General features: G+C 27.3%; 1 long non-coding RNA gene and 1 pseudogene across 1 annotated transcript; both read left to right on the top strand.

The window, feature by feature from the left end:
* Positions 1-334: 334 nt before the first annotated feature.
* Positions 335-9,524, top strand: LOC131169163 (beta-glucosidase 18-like; annotated as a pseudogene).
* A 64-nt stretch (positions 9,525-9,588) lies between these two features.
* LOC131176557 (uncharacterized) lies at positions 9,589-10,080 on the top strand. Its single transcript, XR_009146570.1, has 2 exons — positions 9,589-9,692; positions 9,789-10,080. It is a non-coding gene; the product is annotated as an uncharacterized LOC131176557 (long non-coding RNA).
* Positions 10,081-19,280: the final 9,200 nt, after the last annotated feature.

Raw genomic sequence — 19,280 nt, 5'->3', positions numbered from 1 at the left:
CATGTATGTAAGCAACATGCACATATTATATAAATATCTAACACTCTCTCAAATCCCAATTAAATAATTAACATAATTCTGCATAGTCATTTTATTAATCTAATCCGTTAGATTTAGCAAGATATTGACCGTCATGTTTGATCATCATATTTGACCACAATACGTGCAATTGCATTGGCAGGCGCATATCCATCAACTAGTAATTAAAAAAATATAAACAATGCCAATGAATTCTCTATATAAAGGTTCGACATCCCAGCATTAACACAAGCCAATTAAGAAGAAAGTTAAACTCTGTTATTAGTTGTGCAGCGGCAGAAGAAAAAAAGAATAGCATTAGCAGTGAAGGATGAAGAAAGCCAGTTTTGTTTTGGTTCTCTTCCTATCATCAATAGTGTTGATGATAGATAGGCGTTCATGTTTGGATCGTGGCCAATTCCCTCCATCTTTTCTCTTTGGGACTGCAACTTCTTCTTATCAGGTAGCTATATATATGTATGATTCTCTTCTATATATATATATATGCACTGAATTAAACAAATTTATACCATTACAATCCAGCAAGCAACATTTGCTTTGGTCTATATATATTCTACACGTAAGCAATGTAACTGTTCTGAAGGTCTGCTGGCAAAGAAGCCATCCAAAATTTCCTGCATATATAAAAATAAATAATTCCTGCATACATATGACCTAGTATTTATTTCTTTTTATATATAATTCTTGAAGGTCTGCTGGCAATGAAGCCATCCAAAATTTCCTTTTAAACTGATGAAAAATGAAGCCATTCAATGTGTTAGAAGAAAATCCCATATTTCTTTTGCAGAGTCATAATTAGCAAATTGGATGTGGATGGACGAGACAGAGGTATTGCGAAACCAAGTGATGATCTGATGATTTTTACTATCCCAATCCTCAAGACGGTCAGCAAATTTTGCATTAGTTTCATCGTTCTCTCTTGTCGGCGTAATGATATCTCCGGTAACAATACGCCAAAGCTTGCGACCTATCAAAAAACTTTTCATTCCTTGAACCCAAAGATTATAATTGAAACCAGTCAGAACTGTTGCAATAGGTTTTGAAATATCAGATTTCTCCATTGATAACAAGATGAAAAGAAAAAAAAATTGGTATAATAACAGGAATGAAAGAATGAACCAATAGAAAGAGAAGAGAGACTCCAGAAACTAGAAATAAAAGCTTTACGGCTCTAATACCATGTTAGAAGAAAGAATACAAGTAATGAAGGAAATGATTGTGTATTTGTCTGTATCTTATTTACAGAGACATTATATCTATTTATACATGAGAATATGAGCTAATTTAGACAAGAATAATAATTTCTGTAATTATGCTATACAAATCTCTCATAATCATGCTAATTACTGTAATTATGTTACACAAATCTCCTATAATCATGTTAATTGCTGTAATTATGCTACACAAATCTCCTATAATCATGTTAATTGTTGTAATTATGCTACACAAATCTTATAAATTCTCTCATAAAAATATAATTTTCTGAGAAATTTGTAACCATCCTGGACAAACTTTCTCATAGAACATGTACTTGAGTTGCATGCAGACAATATTTCCCATACATAAATTAATTTCTACATATGCTTATTCCTGCAGATTGAAGGAGCATTCTCGGAAGGCAACAAAGGCCTCAGCAATTGGGATGTATTCACCCACTTATCTGGTACAAATATTCTCTTTTTTCTATTATTTTTATTTATATATTACCTGCCATCCTATGGAATTACTAGTTCTTGACATATAGTTGACTTTATCTAGTTTGCTATTGGTCAAATTCTCATTTTGCTATTTATCCGCTTACTTCAGGTTATTTAATTTTTCTCAACATGAAATTAGATCACTGACTAAAGTCTTATTCTAAGATTACGAGTGAACCATTAATGACCAACATCAGTCACGTGATTGTATTCGCCCTCTGAGTTTTTTTTTTTTTTAATTTTGTTTTTCTAATTAATGAAACTTCTCAATTAATCTCCTTTTCTTTTCCTTTTCAACTTACATTATGAGTGGAAGGTCGATGTATGTATAATTGATATGTAATTTTTTTTCATGTAGCAAATTCAAAAAAAAAATGTGACCACTGTTGTTATCAGGAAAAATCGCGGATGGAAGCAATGGGGATGTAGCAGATGATCATTATCATCTATTTTTTGTAATTGATCATTTTCTCCACTTAAATAATTGTTTATCAGGTTAAGTTGTATTAGATAGGTCTCAATAAAAGGTGGGAAATAATAGGAAGTGATGGTTCTTCTTTCCCTTCTAAAACTAATAAAAAAAATTACTCAACAATATAATATATTGACAATAAAATATTGAAAATATTATAAATTATGCTTGTATTATGAGAGGACCATATCGAGTTAATGCATTCCCGTGAAGTAAATTCATACAGATTCTCGATTTCATGGGTTAGATTCCTTCCAAGTATGTTCCCTAAGAATGTTGCTTTGCATGTGGATTTCTTTTTTATTTCTTGATGTTTTAATTAATTCTAATCTTAATTAAAGAGGGTAGATTTGGAGAAGTCTATTAAGAGGGCATTGCATTTTACAACAAACTTGTTGACGCTCTTTTTCTTAAAGGCAAAACACATTGTCTTAATGTTATGCTACTTTGGCACTTCGGTTTAACATTTTTTATTAATTATCAATTTTATATATGCCTCTTTAATCATGTAGGAATAGAACCAGTTATTACTTTGCACCATTTCGATGTTCCTCAAGAACTAGAAGATCGATACGGTGCTTGGCTAAGTCCACAAATACAGTAAGTTTCCTCTCGGCTCATGTTTTATTTAACAAATATATATTAAAGAAAATTTTGGAAAAAAAAAAAAGTTATTTGAGTTTTTAGCAATAGAAAATAGGCAAATTATATGTTTAGCATTACTTGCAGTTGCAATCAATATTAATAAGCAAGATTATTTAACATTTACTGTAAAATATTTATCTGGTCGTAGGGGTGATTTTGGCTACTTCGCAGATATCTGTTTCGAGGCTTTTGGACACGGTGAAACATTGGATTACACTCAATGAAGCTAACATGGTGGCTCAATATGGCTACTATAGTGAAATATGGCCGCCAAACTGATGATCTTACCCTGCAGGCAAATGCAAAGCTGGAAATTGTGACTTAGGGGGCGTTTGGTTTATCTGTTAGGTGTAGCTAATAGCTGATAGATATTTAAACAGGCAAATTATAGTGTTTGGCAAGCTTAAAAAAATAGAGCTGATAACTGATGAGCAACTAATATGATACCCATCAGCTGCAGTTTGTATCAGCTCTATTTTTAGAGCTGTTTCTCATCAGCTGATAGCTGATTTTATTTTATTTTTTATTTTGACTATATTATTATTTTTTATTTAACTTGAAAATTAATATTATTAATATTTTTATTTTTTTATTTATAATTTTAACATTTTAATTAACGTATTTCAACTTTGTTAAAATCTTTTTTATTAATAACATAAAATATAAAATATTTATTTATATCTAAAAACTTAAAATTAATTATAAATTTTTCTATTAACAATAGTAATTATTTTATTATTTTATCTATATTTTTAAAATTATTTAATTATCTTAAAAAATAATTATTTTCTTATTTCAATAATAAAATAAATGATATAATATAAAAGATTAATAATTATATATTTATTTAAATAATATAATATATTAATTTAATAATTATATATTTAATTTAATAATAAAATAAATAATATAATGTAATAAATTTATAATTTTATATTTATTTAAATAATAAAATAAATTATATGATATATACCCTTATTAGTCATTTCACATATCAACAGCAACAGTTAAATATAATTTTACCAAACACTTAACATAAAATTGCTATAATCAGCTATCAGTTATCAGCTATTGGTAGCTTAATGTATGTTATGCATTGCACTACTTCTCATATTGCTTTTGCAGTATGTAAGTTATCAAGATATACTAATAATCCCAGTGTGGAATGTTGGAAAGAAATTTCAAGGATTTTTTTGGATATTTAAAAAAAAAAAGAAAGAAATTATAAGCTATAGATTATTCTGCGATAAATTTTCAATTGTGCTAAAACCATATAAAGAGTTGTATCCATGCAAAAAAAAAAATTATGTCCCTTGGCTAAAAGATGTAACTAAATGCAATTGTTCTTAATAGTTACATGTACGAAGAGATTCATTTGTAAGAAGTGACAAAAAGACAAATAAGTGTGCATTTGTGTGTGTGTGCAAGTTTAGCTTGATTCTTTATTGTTGGATACTCTCATTTTAAATAAGTTATGGAGCAATTTATTTATGCAAATAAGGTACATATCTAGACTGTGAATTATTTATGTAGTTCATGTTATAAACATGTGATTATATGGTTGACTAGTGAAGCAAATATAGTGGAGATCCTAGAGTTATACAAATGCTAATTGGATAAGTAGTACTAAGGACAATAAGTCAACCTTTGGTTGGGTGTCCACTTTAAGTGGAGATTCTGTTTCTTAGGCATCAAAGAAACAAACTTGTATAACTCATTCTACGGTGAAATCCGAATTTATAACTTTGGCTAATGTTGGTAAAGAAACAGAATGGCTGAGAAACTTGTTATCGGATATTAAGTTGTGGCCACAACCTGTGCCATCTATTTCTTTATATTGTGATAGTCAAATCACGATAGTTAAAGCTTATAGTAAAATATACAATTGAAAGTATATACATATAAGCTTAAGACATGAAAATGTAAGACAATTAGTCTCTAATGGTGTTATTACCATGTTTATGTTAAATCCTATAATAATCTAGCAAATCCTTTAATAAAAGGGCTCTCGAGAGTTATGATCATAAGTACATGTGCTGATTAGGATTTAAAATATTCCATTAAATTTACTAATGATGGGAACCCTACTTTATAGTATTATTACTAAATAAAGTTTAAAGGGTAACAACAAGTCATTAGTAAATGTTGTAATTAAAGTACTTAATGTACTAAGTTAATAGAATGAGGATGAGTATTTATACTCTTAATGAAGTTTAAAATTATTACAAAGGAAACTTCACCTATATGAACATAGGAAGTGGTGCCGCTTCAACAAAAGTGAGAATAACTTTTGTAAATGTTCATGAAAACAGGAGGTAGCACAAGGCCATATTCGTGCTAAAAATTTTGGTGAACTTTTTAAGTCGAACTAATTGATTCGTGTGTGTAGTATTTCCGGTTCTATTTAATAGGAATCTAGGTTTAAGCTAAGGCCACCATGATTTCTTTAGAACTTTGAAATACTTACACTAAGGAAAAGTTTAAATCGAAAGATACTTTTCATTATGCATGAAACAATGGGATCTAACAATACAAGCTAAGTGGGGGATTGTTATAAATAGCTTGTATGTTAGATAGTATAGAGAGAAAGAATTCCTATATTGTTAAAATATAAGAGAATGACAAGAGTGAAATATGTATAGAATTATATATATATTATTCTATTATGGTACTTGGCACGTATATGTGTGAAATAAAATAATTATCATATTATAATTTTCGTAAATAAATTACGACAGATGTGTTTATTAACTAGTAGATGTGTCTGTTAATAGACAAACATATCAATTCTATACAAACAAATCTGCTTGTTTGTATAGGTGTTTGTTAATAAATAGACATGTCTATTCTATACAAAAGTCATAACTATTTGTATAGGTGTCTCTTAATAAACAGATATATCTATACAAATAGTCACAACTATTTGTATAGGTAGCTTTTAATAAGCAGACATGTCTATTACACAAATAGTTGTATCTATTGGAGATAGGCAGATGTGTCTATCTAGTAAAGGTGCCATGACTTTTCATTCTTTATAAATATGGATGAGTTTTTTCAATCCAGACATACTACTTCTACTTCTTCTTCTGTTCTTCTAGTCTCTCTAAATTCAGTTCATATAAAGAGTTCTTAAGAGAAATCTTCAGGAGTTGCTGTCTGCAGATTTCAGACTTTGTTGTATCCCGGAGGTATATTGCCATAACCTTGCAGCAATCTAGTGGGGGCAATTAATACCTTAAAGATAGTGATTCATCACGCCTCAAAACCTATTCTACACCCACTGTCTCAACATCAATTACACTAGAGTTTGAAGAAAATTATCATGAATTCATGATGCCACCTCATCTTTTGCTTTGTATTTTGGTTTGCTTTATTTACAAATAGCCATTAAATTTGCGCTAACATTATATGCATACACGCCATTTGTCATTTTGCTACGTAAAATTTGTTAAAATTTACAAAATAGCCATCAACACTCTTGCTTGATTTTGTCTGAAATTACCATCCATTTGCTTAGTGAAATTTGGCTCATATTTACAATATTACCATTATAATTAGTTTATTGTTTGGCTACCATTTATTTTATCAAAATTTACGAAGATTGCCATCCTTTTTTTGTGAGTGCTTTGCTCAACTTTGATTGACTAAATTGCCATATTATGTTGACAAGTTACAACAAGTGCCTTTGCTTAATGGGTGTTCGTTGAATTAAATTTTTCATCAAGTTGTCATTGTTACTTTTGTCCATGGTTTTATTGAGATAAGTTTAAATTATTAATGATGTTTGATAATACTCGTTAAATAAAGTAGGCAAGAGTGTGATTATCTCACCACCGTAGCACGCTTGCATTAATGGCCAATAACATTTCATTATTTCTATTTTATTTATTTAATTCCAATTTTATTTGTGATTTTACTTTGAGTCCTTAAAAGACTTATAGTGTGAGCTGAATTAAAATATTAATTCAATACTCATTTTAGAGATTAGTCTCTAGAATTAATTTAAAGCAATTTTTATAATTTTAATTGGATTAAAATTATTTAGTCCAATACTATTTTAAATAGCAAATTGTAGGAGAACCTAAAATACCTTCAAGAATTCACCACTTTAGTTTTCGTATCGCCTTTGATCATAAGCCTTCAATTAATGAAATATAAAATAAATTCATAACATATATTATATGAAATCATCTTCAAAAAAAAAAGGTACTTAACTCATCTACAGCGATAGTTTCCAGGTTAAATAAATTGTCCATCAAGCTAAAACAAAAAGTGCTTAGCCCATCCACAATGATAGTCTATTAGACTAAATAAAACATAGGGTGTTTAGTTCATTTACAGCGATGGTCCGCAAGGCTGAACAACTAAATTAAATTAATAAAATTTAAAATTATGAATTTTTAAATTTCGATCAAAGTTTTTTAATTAAATTAATAAAATTTTAATTCCAGTAATTTTATCTTTGCATAGAACAATCTTTAATAATTTTCACCTTATATATGATCAATGTTGTCCATGATATAACTATCATAAGAGAAAATGACTTTTTAGTATTTTTCTTTCTTCACTTTTTTCCTCCTTCTGTTTTTCTATTTGGTTGATGGAAACCAGTGAATATTTTTACCAAGGGACTTTGATTCTGAATTTTATCTGTATTTTTTACGTTAAACGAAAACTTATTTTCATCTTGATTCGTTTATTCTGAAAATTAATATATAATTTTGCTAATTTTAAGTTCTAAATCTGTTTAATTAACTTATTTGTCAAGCATAATTTAATTATATTAAAAAAATGATATTAGTAATGAAAATAATTTTTAATCGTTCTAAGTTGAATTAGACAAGTCTCCACAAGATGCAGAACAAAATAAAATATGATGATTCTTTTTTCCTTTTAAATATTGAGAATATTTTTTTGGTAGAATAAATATTGAAAATATTATAAATTATGTTTGTATTTTGATAGGATGACATAGAGTTGATGCATTCACTTGGAGTAAATTCATATAAATTTTCGATTTCATGGGTTAAAATCCTTCCAAGTACGTTTCATAAAAATTTTCCATTAAATATGAGTTTTTATTTCATTTCTTCATGTTTTAATTAATTTTAATCTTAATAATAGAGGGTAGATCTGGAGATATCAATTCTGAAGGAATAGCATTTTACAATAAGCTTACTGATGCTCTTTTGCTCAAAGCTAAATACATAGCCAGCCTTATTTTATGCTACTTTAAGACTTAGATTTAAGTAATTTTGTATTATTATTATTATTATTATTATTATTATTATTATTATTATTATTATTATTATTATTTATACCTCTTTAATTGTATAGGAATAGAACCGGTTGTTACCTTGCATTATTTTGATGCTCCTCAAGAACTAGAAGATCGATATGGCACTTGACTAAGTTCTCAAATACAGTAAGTTTCTCCTTATTTGCTACTTTTTTTTAGATAAAAATAAAAGAAAATTTGAAAAAAAATGTGCGCGGAGGTTCTAATAATAGAAAATTATATGTTCAGCATTTGCGACAGTTGTTAATAATACGCGCAAGATTAATAAACATCTAGTCCGCCATCTTAATTTTGTTATAGGGATGATTTCGGCTACTTCGCAGATATCTGCTTTGAGGCTTTTGGGGACAGAGTCAAACATTGGATTACACTCAATGAAGCTAACATGGTGGCCCAATATGGCTACTACAGTGGAATATGGCCACCAAATCGATTCTCTTACCCTGCTGGCAAATGCAAAGCTGGGAGCTCTGAGTTAGAACCCTACATTGCTGCTCATAATATGATATTGGCGCATGCCACAGCAACTGAAATTTACCGTAAGAAGCATCAGGTATTTTATATATTAGCACATCAAATGTTGAAAAGACAATTCCTTCCCTTACCATGTTTACTTAATAAAATTATTACCTGAAATAGGAAAAACAGGGAGGAAAAATTGGCATTGTATTACATATCTATTGGTATGAGCCATTGAGAGACATTCCCGCTGATCGTGTGGCAGCTCAACGAGCTTTAGGTTTCATTGCTGCATGGTAATTACTAACTCCAATTAAAGTTTTATACTATAAAGTTATTGCTAGCTCTTAGATGAATTAATAGGAGTGCAATTCTTTTGCTGTGTGTGTAGATTTATGGATCCCATTATGTTTGGAGAGTATCCACCAGAGATGCAACAGATAGTAGGTCTAAGGCTACCAACATTTTCAGCGGAGGACAAGAGGAAACTGGCGAATAAATTAGATTTCATTGGAATCAACCATTATAGCACTCTCTATGCAAGAGATTGCTTGTTGACACCATGCAATTATCATGATGATTTACTTAAAGATACCTTTACTTATGGAACTGGAGAGAAAGACGGAGTTCTTATAGGAGAGCCGGTAAGATATGCAAAAGCTTATAATATAAATAATAAATCAAATGATAATAAAAGTATTTAACATTGCTTTTTTTTTTTTTTTTTGTTCTTATACAGACAGCAATGCCTACCTTCTATGTTGTTCCAGATAGCAAGGAGAAGACGATCATGTACTTCAAAGATAGATACAACAACACACCTATGTACATCACAGAAACGGTATATATGTCAATAAAGCCCAATACCATTTTTTTTAATTATCTGCAGATAACTTAACTATGTGTACAATTAGCAATTATCAAACTGAGAATTAGTAATTCAGTCTCAGGACTTAAAAAAATATGCACAACTTGCAGGATATGCACAGCCTAGTAGCAAAAACATTGAGGATATGCTTAATGACATGAACAGGTTGGAGTACATGCAGGGCTACCTCACTTCTTTGGTCTCGGCAATTAGGTAAATTCACATTTCCTTGTCTATCAATGTTCTTGAAAATCATGGGTTCTGTTTTTAGTTGAAGTGGTGACTTACGAAGGTTAATAAAAATTACAGGAATGGAGCAGATGTGAGAGGCTACTTCCATTGGTCTCTGATAGACAATTTTAAGTGGACATATGGTTATACAATAAGTTTCGGGTTGTATCATGTAGACCGCAGAACAATGCAGAGAACACCAAAAATATCAGCCAAGTGGTTCCAACATTTCCTGAAAAATGAATCTAGTTTCTTTCATGCCCAAGAATAGCAACAAAACAATATTGTGCATTCGAAATCTAGATTGTTGAAAAGCTAGATAGACAGTGTGCATATATATATATATATATATATATACACTCATATTTATTCATTGATTTAAGTTGGTCCTGCTGTGGCATTTGCAATCCATATTCTTGCAAAGTTAGATACAGATAGTGTTCATTCATATATTGAAGTTGTCCCCTTAGTACATGAAATTCACATGGCTATGTCACATGTACAATAGTTGTATCACATGTACAAGAATATTCAAGCTTCTATCCTTAATAAGAAATTTAGCTATACTTTATTACTTCACATTACCTATTTTTGAAATGCAAGATATATCGTTAACTATTCCTAAGTCAATAGACTACTCAAAGCACCCACAATTAAAGCCTGTTTTGTAGTCAATAAAGCCTGTTTTGTGGTCAATAGAAATGCATAATAATATATAAAAAGAGTGTAATAGCATATAAAAAATATAATTTCTTATTTATTGATACAATTTTAGTAATAAATAAACATATTTAATAAATATTAATGAGAATGCTGCACTTGTTAGAAAAATCATTTAAATAATTATATGATTATATAATTAATAAAAATTTATAAATTAAATTTTTATTAACAATAATCAGTATTTATTTATTTTTTTTATAAATCATATATTTTATTAATTTTAAATAATTAGAAAAAATTAAAAAAAAGGCACATATCACGCCCAAGTTAGCATATTCCATCTGTACTCAATCTAGCACCTAAAATATTAACTGAAAAAAAAAATTAGTACAAAGACATAAAAATACAAAATAAGACATAAAAAAAACTTGAAACTTTATTTATTTTTTTCATTTTCCATTATTTTTTATTTTTTATATATATATATGTATATATTAACTGTGTAATATTTAATTATTATTATTTTCACTTTTAAAATATTTTTTTACTTGAATTTCATAAAATTATTATTATCATTACTATTATTATCTTTTATTATTAACATTATGATTTTTAAGTTTAATTTTTTAAAAAAACATTGAGGGCCAATTGTCCCTTATATATAAACTATTATAACAAGCACGCAAATCTAAGGTGCACACACAAATAGCACAATCACACAGTATTGAAAAGAGAAGAAGAATAATGCAGGATTTAACATGGTTCAATCATAAGGTTTACGTCCACGGGCAAGACAAGAGAAAAAAGTTTCACAATGATGAAAAGAGCAAGATACAATTAATCAGAACTTTCAAACCCTAACCCTAGTGTGTTTTTCGAATATCTTATAAACCATAAATGGTAGAATATTACAATATTTATACTAATCTATACTACAGGGGCGTTGCCCCCACACTCCCAAGGAGATTAGTGGTGGGCTACAGGCCCGGGCCCATCGGCTCGTGCCCTCCGCTACCATCACAAATCTCATATTTTATCCCAATCGGGTCGCAGCGCGAAACTTTTGGATCGGATCACAATTCAGGTCCATGAAAAATATATTCAAAATTCAAGTCATAAAAATAACAATTCTTCTCCTTATCTCGAATTCCCTTTATCATCAACAAAATAACCATAAAACACTCTATCTTGCCATATGCCCTCGTAAGGGCATTACTGAGCACTACAAACACCAATCAAGTCTAGGCAATGCCTAAACTTGCTGACTGGGACTCTCTTGGTTATCATATTTGTTAGATTATCATGTGTAGTGACTTTCTGCACAGCTACAGTCTCTTGAGATACAATGTCCCGAATGAAGTGATATCTGACATCAATGTGCTTAGTTCGCTCATAGTATATCTGATTCTTTGTGAGATGTATAGCACTCTGGCTGTCACAAAACACTGTTGCCTTCTTTTGTATCAACCCAAGATCACCCATCAAACCTTGTAACCATAAAACTTCCCTTACTGAGTCTGCTAAGGCCATATATTTAGCCTCTGTGGTAGGCAAAGCAATTGCAGCTTGCAATGTTGCCTTCCAAATGATAGCACTTCTAGAAAGAGTAAAAAATTACCTATTAAAGATCTCCTCTTGTCTAAGTCCCCTGCAAAAATTGAATCCACATAGCCAACAACTGAATCACTCATCTTAGCCTTGTCAAATGTCAGACCAACATCTATAGTATCCTTCAAATATCTCAAAATCCATTTCACTGCCTGCCAATGCTCTTTCCCAGGACACACCATGTGTCTACTCATTTCACGCCATTTATTTTTCTTTTTTATTATCATTATTATTTACATTACTACATTAACTTTTATGATTCAAATTATTGTTTTCTTGAAAATTTAATTTTTAAAAACTAAGATATTTTATAATTATATGTAATATGTAAAAATTATTTATATTTTTTTATAAATTCATTTATGCAAAAAAATTATTTCTTACAGTCACCTTCCATAATAATAATAAATAATAAATAATTTAAAAGGTAACAACAATAATAATAATAATAATAATAATAATAATAATAATAATAATAATAATAATAATAATAATAATAATAATAACAATAATAATTGTAACACCCCTTACCCGTTTACAGTTTAGCTGAGCGAGGTGTGTCACACTTGGTGCCAGAGCACCCTAACTTATCTTACTTTATTTCTTCATGGTTTTTGAATTCGTTTAATTTAATATCAATTATTTTTTAACGAAGAAACAAACGGAGTTTCCCTTATTTTATTATCGTTTGACGTGTTTCACTATTCACCTGTTTGAAATTTTCAATAATATTTTAAAATAAAAATCTCATCATTTCATGCATTATCTATATATTTCAATTCCATATTCAAATCCATACAATTCCATTCATATCTATTTCTATACATTCCCATTCATGCTCAACTCATATATGAAAATTTTTAATCTTCATTAATTTACATGATATATAATTTAACCACATATGAATTAACCGATTTATTAATTTACATCACATACCTATTAATTACATTTTCATAATTTACATTACAATACTATAACTAAGCATTTTATACAACATACAAATTATGACCTATATGGGCCCTATCTACATGCATTGCTGAAGAGGTGACAACCTTGAATACTTCAGACAGTTCTGCAGATCAGAACTTCAAAATCTCTATTTAATATTCGCTGGGCTTTACCTTTAGTAACTGCCCAAGGAAACAAATCCATCGCGCTAAGCATTGCTGCTTAGTGGTGCAATAATATAACAAGAAAATAATATACAATAAAAAAAGAAATTGATCAAAATTTGGATAATCTGGAATTTAATCTAATTTTATATAATATTTCTAGTATTAACTATCCTTTGTTCTAATTTATTCCTCTTCAAAAGCGCTCAATTCTTTCATAATAATTAAATATTCTTACTCATTTATTTAATTGCTAATATTTTCAGTTGCTAATATTCTTAACTTATTCAATAAATTTCACTGCCCAAGTAACCTATGACAGGCTGACTAAACTGGATAACGGGTCGTTGATACATGCATTTTGCATAGTCATTTAGTTTTAATTTCATGGCCATTTTATTTGATTGTTAGTCACTTTTAGCTAATTTCATTAGTTATTTAGATAGTTTTTCATGATTGACAATTTTTGGATTAATTTGTAATTTTACTTTGTTTTGTAAGTAAAATGGTGTTTTTTAGGGACTAAAAAGAAATTTTGCCATTGAGGAGTGATTTCTATAGTCAAAGATGTCAAAAACAAGTTTCAAAGTTGAAGTATGCATTGGCCAAATTGCGCATAATTTGCCGCATAAGTTGTGCAGCTCTGCACAGGGAGAAAAAAACAAAAGAAAAGGAGCAGCAGCAGAAGAGTCAAAAAGGGGAGCAAAAACGTCACCCCTCCATTTCTAGACAAATTTGGAGTTTTCTTTCCTTTCTTGCATATTTTCTACCTTTCTTGTATTGGGTTTCTTAGTTCTTAGCGTAGATTAAAATTTATTTCCATATTAACTCAGAATTTCTTGTAAATATTATAGATAGTGAGTAGTTTTCATTAGATTCTGGAGTGGGATGTAATATTTGAGATATTTTGTAGATTTTGATTGGGTAATCTATATTTTGTGGTTTTAATGAGTTTTATTCATTTCTTGTGTGCTCAATGACATGCTTAGTGTAGGATCCCATTAAGTGTTATTCTTAATCCATGGTTGAAACACCGAAAGGAGAAAGTCTTGTGATAAATAATCAAGAAATTAGACTTAATTAACTTAGATCTAAAAATAGACTAAGAATTAAGAGGATTTACAGATTAATTAAGGAACTTAATGGGTCTTGATTAATTTTAACTCCACGAAAGTAGGATTAGATTGATTAAGGCACTATTTGTCCCACTCGAAAGGGTATTCAAAGGATTTAAGAATTAATCTCCTTAAAACCCGTAAGTTCCATAAGATTGGATAACCAATTTAAAAATTCCAAAATAGCTTGAATATGAACTTCCGAACTCCGAAATCGCCCTTTTTATCATTGTTAATTTCTAATTGAATTTAATTACTTGCCATTTTAAATCTTGCCATATTTTAATTTGTTTATTTTAATTTGATGCAAATTTAGTTAAATTATTACATTGTTGAATAGATTATTAATTTTACACATATAGAATCCACACTTCAATATCTATCAATTTATTACTTTAATTTCAAAAATAGTTCAAATTAGTCAGAATTTTTATATCAAAAATTCAATCATTAACACAACTCCTTGTGGGAACGATATCTTTTCTATATTACTTGTACGACCCGTGCACTTGCGGTTGAGCCACATCAAGTTTTTGGCGCCGTTGTCAGGGAGTTGTTTGTTTAATATTGAATTCTTGATTATTTTAGTTGTTTATAGTTTTATCTTTGTTATCTTTTCATTTTGTGTTTGTTTGTTCTTTTTAGGTACTCTTAATCTTTTATGAGAAGAGCTAAAAGCACAAGTGACACATCCTTATTGTTTAATCCTGAAATTGAGAAATTTTGTAGAGCCAACAAGAAAGAAACCAGAAAAAGGAAAGAAGCCTTGAGATAAATTGAAATTGAAGCAGACATGGCTGATGAAAGAATTAGAATTGGTGGTGGTAATGCTGGAAATGATCGAAACAATGAAATTATAGCCCAAGGTGAAGAGGTTGTAAATGATAATGTGCCTAGGGGAAGTATGATGGATCATGCTTTTCCTCGTTTTGATGACTTGAGAGAGAGTATAGCAAGACCAAGAATTGATGCAAATAGCTACAAGATGGATTTTGGGGTTCTTTAAATTATTCAAAATTCCCAATTTGGGGGACATCCTTCTGAAAATCCTCACACACATCTAAAGAAGTTTGCTATGATTTGTGATATGCAAAAACAACCTGGAGTATCTGATAATGCCGCAAAATTGAAGCTATTATCTAGAGTGATTTGAAGTCCCTTGTAACTGAGACCTCCCACTTCCATTCCTCAACAACCCATCAAGCCATTTATGCAATCTGTTCTTCATTCTTTTACTGAAAAGAAAATTGGTCAAACGTCTTAATGCTTCTTCTTTTTGCCTTCTAGATAAATAAGATAATCCTAAGATTAACCAAAATTGTGAATTCTCTCAAAAGAATGCATTTTGCCACTCTTAATCGTCAATTTTGGAGAGAAAGAAAGTAGTACCTTCGTGTATGCAGGCATTGAAATCGATTTGATATTTAATTAAGAAATCCATGGAAGTTGTCTTACAGAGAAACTTATAAAAGGGGCTATCAGTTGCTAGCTCTTGACGAGGAAATATGAAGAAATTGTGCTTGATAAATGATAAATTCAACTAAGCAACCAAAACAATATTAAGAAAGAGAGAGGAAAGGAAGGAGAGAACACCAATGGATGAGCAATGAAGGAGTGGCTTTTGATTGGGAAAATGATTAAAAAATCTCAAAAATTTCTCATAAAAAGAATTATCTCATAAAAAGAAATTAATTTTTTTTTAAATGTCTACCTTTTAATTTCCTTTAAAATGTCTACTCCAAATTAGAATTATAAGATATTTAAATCTTTGTGAGAAATTAATGATAGAAATTTATTTAAAAGATATCAAATTATTAAAGGTAATACCTATCCACTACTTTTTAATTTTTTTTAAAAAGGTCAATATTAATTTTTTTATTTCCTAATTAGTTATAATATATAATTTTATTTGTTAAATACAATCTTTAATTAATTTTATCTTTTAAATTTAAATAATGAAAAATTATTAATTACTAAATATATTTTCTGTTATTATTTTCTTAATTTTTAATTTAAAAATTATAAATGATAGTAAAATCAAGACCCACTAATTTTTAATATTGTATTAAATATGAATTTATTATATTTAATTTAGAGTTAATTATTCACTAATTTCTCCCTTAAAAATATAAGTTGGCATAAAACTGTTTTGGTGTACAATTATGTTAGTAAATACTTAAACAAGTCCATGAAAAGTCAACGCTATATACTGCGCTAATTGCATGCGGTAACAATTTTACGAATTAAATTTTCAGTGCAATTTTTGATATTGTTTTTTCAACATATTTTCATTTTCATTTTCTTAACTACTAAATGGATAAAATCCTTTGGAATACGAGCCCAAAGAGAAAAGCATGAATGCAGAGGCAATTGTTTCCATTTAATTATTAATTAAATAAAGCCTCTGAATATATCATTATAGGGCCGAAAGGTCTCAATGAGCATTCTCCCCCAAAAAGTAAATATAGAAAAAAAAAAAAAAAAGAGCCGCAATTGATTATTTTATTAAATTGTTAAATTGTAATAAATTAAGATTTTCTTTCCTTTTTATTTAATTGATGGGTTCATCATATGAAATTAAAGTATGATATATCAAAAATTAATACTCAATGAAAAATTAAATACATTTTATATTGGATTATAGCAGCTCACAAATGAATTTATTAATTTAAATTAATTGATTAATTTTAAAAAAAAGTAAAATAAAATAATCTAAATAGTAAAAAGAGTAAATATGGAAAAGTGGTTAGATATCAAATATAATGGCTGATTGTTTTATTAAATTAGTATATTGTAATAATAAATTAAGATTTTCTTTCATTTTTATTTAATTAATGGATTCATTATAAAAAAATTAAGTATGATATGTCAAAAATTAATACTCAAAATAAATAATTAAATATATTTTATAAAAATACATAATGTGGGTGATCGTCATTTATGGTTGTATTTTGTGAAATACAACATATTTTTTTTATTTTGAGCTGTTTCTTTTAGACACGTGATTTCATTTTCTTTGAAAATTTTCAATATTTTTCAGATGTCATTCACAAAAGCCATCCTTGGCAATTACTCATTTTGCAATTATTTGAATTGTATATACTTTTTAATTATAAGTTATTGTTTAATACATATTCAATTTTGAATTGAGCATTTATTTTATTTATATTTAATTATATGATATATATAATTTTCAAATTTATGAATTATTAATGAAATAATAAAGAGTTCATAATTGCTACATAAATTTTAATTATCAATCATAAATTTTATTTATGTTCAAATATATATATATGCACACACACACACAAAACAGACAAGTATTTCTGTGATATTATCATGTGACACTTTTTTGAAAAACTTGCTATATGTCACCCTCCATAAATAAATATCTTTTATACTAATTATTTATTTATTTATTTTTCTTTTTAATTATCATTATTATTTACATTACTAAATTAACCTTTATGATTAAAATTATTGTTTTCTTGAAAATTTAATTTTTAAAAATTAAGATATTTTATAATTATATGTAATATTTAAAAATTATTTATATTTTTTTATAAATTCATTTATGAAAAAATATTATTTCTTACAGTCACCTTCCATAATAAGAATAACTAACAAATAAATTAAAAGGTAATAATAATAATAATAATAATAATAATAATAATAATAATAATAATAATAATAATAATAATAATAATAATAATAACAAAAGGTTATTAATGACCATTAATTTAAAGAAAATTGATAATTAATTTATGATTTCACATTCTTAAAATCAATACATATTGTAACCTGTGTAATTAATTAATAAAACACAATAATTATTTTTGTCATAATATTGATTGTCATTCAATTATCATAATTATTGATATTGTTTAAAATGAAAGTAATTTAGCTTAACACTATAATTATAGCTAAAATTTACAAAATATATAGCCATATTTATTCAATTAAATTTAAATATTTTTAGGATTATTTATTTACTAATCATTATGATGACACTTTTATATTTGTTAATCTTTTTCATTTGTTTATTTTTATGAATGATGATATATTTAAATTATATATATTAACTAATTTTATTGAACATATGAATATTAAAAATAAAGTATTAAAATAAGAGTAGTATAGTCGCATTCTATAAATATTGGTAATCAAATTATAAAAAAAAATATTAAATAATTTTAATAAAAAGTAAAATAGTAAAATGCAATTTACATTTATAGAAAGTTAATTTTTATTGAATTTGTACATAGTACAAATATTTAGTTAGATATGTTGCAAAAAAAAAATATATCATTATTATTGACATTACTATCTTAATTTTTATTATTTAAATTATTATTTTCTTAAAAAATTTATTTTTAAAAATTGAAGCCTTTGCTATTAAATGCATTATTGAAAAATATTTATATTTTTTATAAATTTATTTATACAAAAATGTTATATATTAATTTATACTTCACTTTTATATTTTATTTTTAATTAATAAAATATTTTTCTTTTTATAAAAAATAAATTACTGTAATTTATTTCATCTTAATTAAATAATAAATACAAACTTTATATCATTTTACCATTTCAAATTTCATTTCACTTTTGAAGAGAATTTTGCATCATTATTATAATATTATCTATTTAAATATCTCCTATATTAAATCAATTTACATATGATTGATGTATAGGCTAAAATCTTCCAAAAAGTTTACCATGTGGCATTCTAAGAGAAAAGCTTGCCATGTAGGATTATAAGTGGCAATTTATTTATAAAACATAATTAGTTTAGTTTCATTAAATTTTCTCTATTTTTTATTATAATTATTTAATTGCTTTCAATTATGATAAAATTATAAATTCTCTAATTATAAAATATAATTAATTTCATTTAAATAAAACTTCTCTATTTTTATTATAAGTATTCAATTGCTTTCAATTATGATAAAATTATTAATTATCTAATTAGAAAAAAATTATTTTCTCATATTTTGTTCTTAAATTTTTTTCTCCAATTTACTTTATTTTTATTGTTTTTTTTTCAAAATTTATTAGTCTCAATTATCAAA

This window comes from Hevea brasiliensis, unplaced genomic scaffold (genome assembly GCF_030052815.1).
Source record: "Hevea brasiliensis isolate MT/VB/25A 57/8 unplaced genomic scaffold, ASM3005281v1 Scaf165, whole genome shotgun sequence".
NCBI classification, from domain to species: domain Eukaryota; kingdom Viridiplantae; phylum Streptophyta; class Magnoliopsida; order Malpighiales; family Euphorbiaceae; genus Hevea; species Hevea brasiliensis.
The sequence above is the reverse complement of the archived record's forward strand: the minus strand, read 5'-3'. Positions and strand labels throughout refer to the sequence as shown.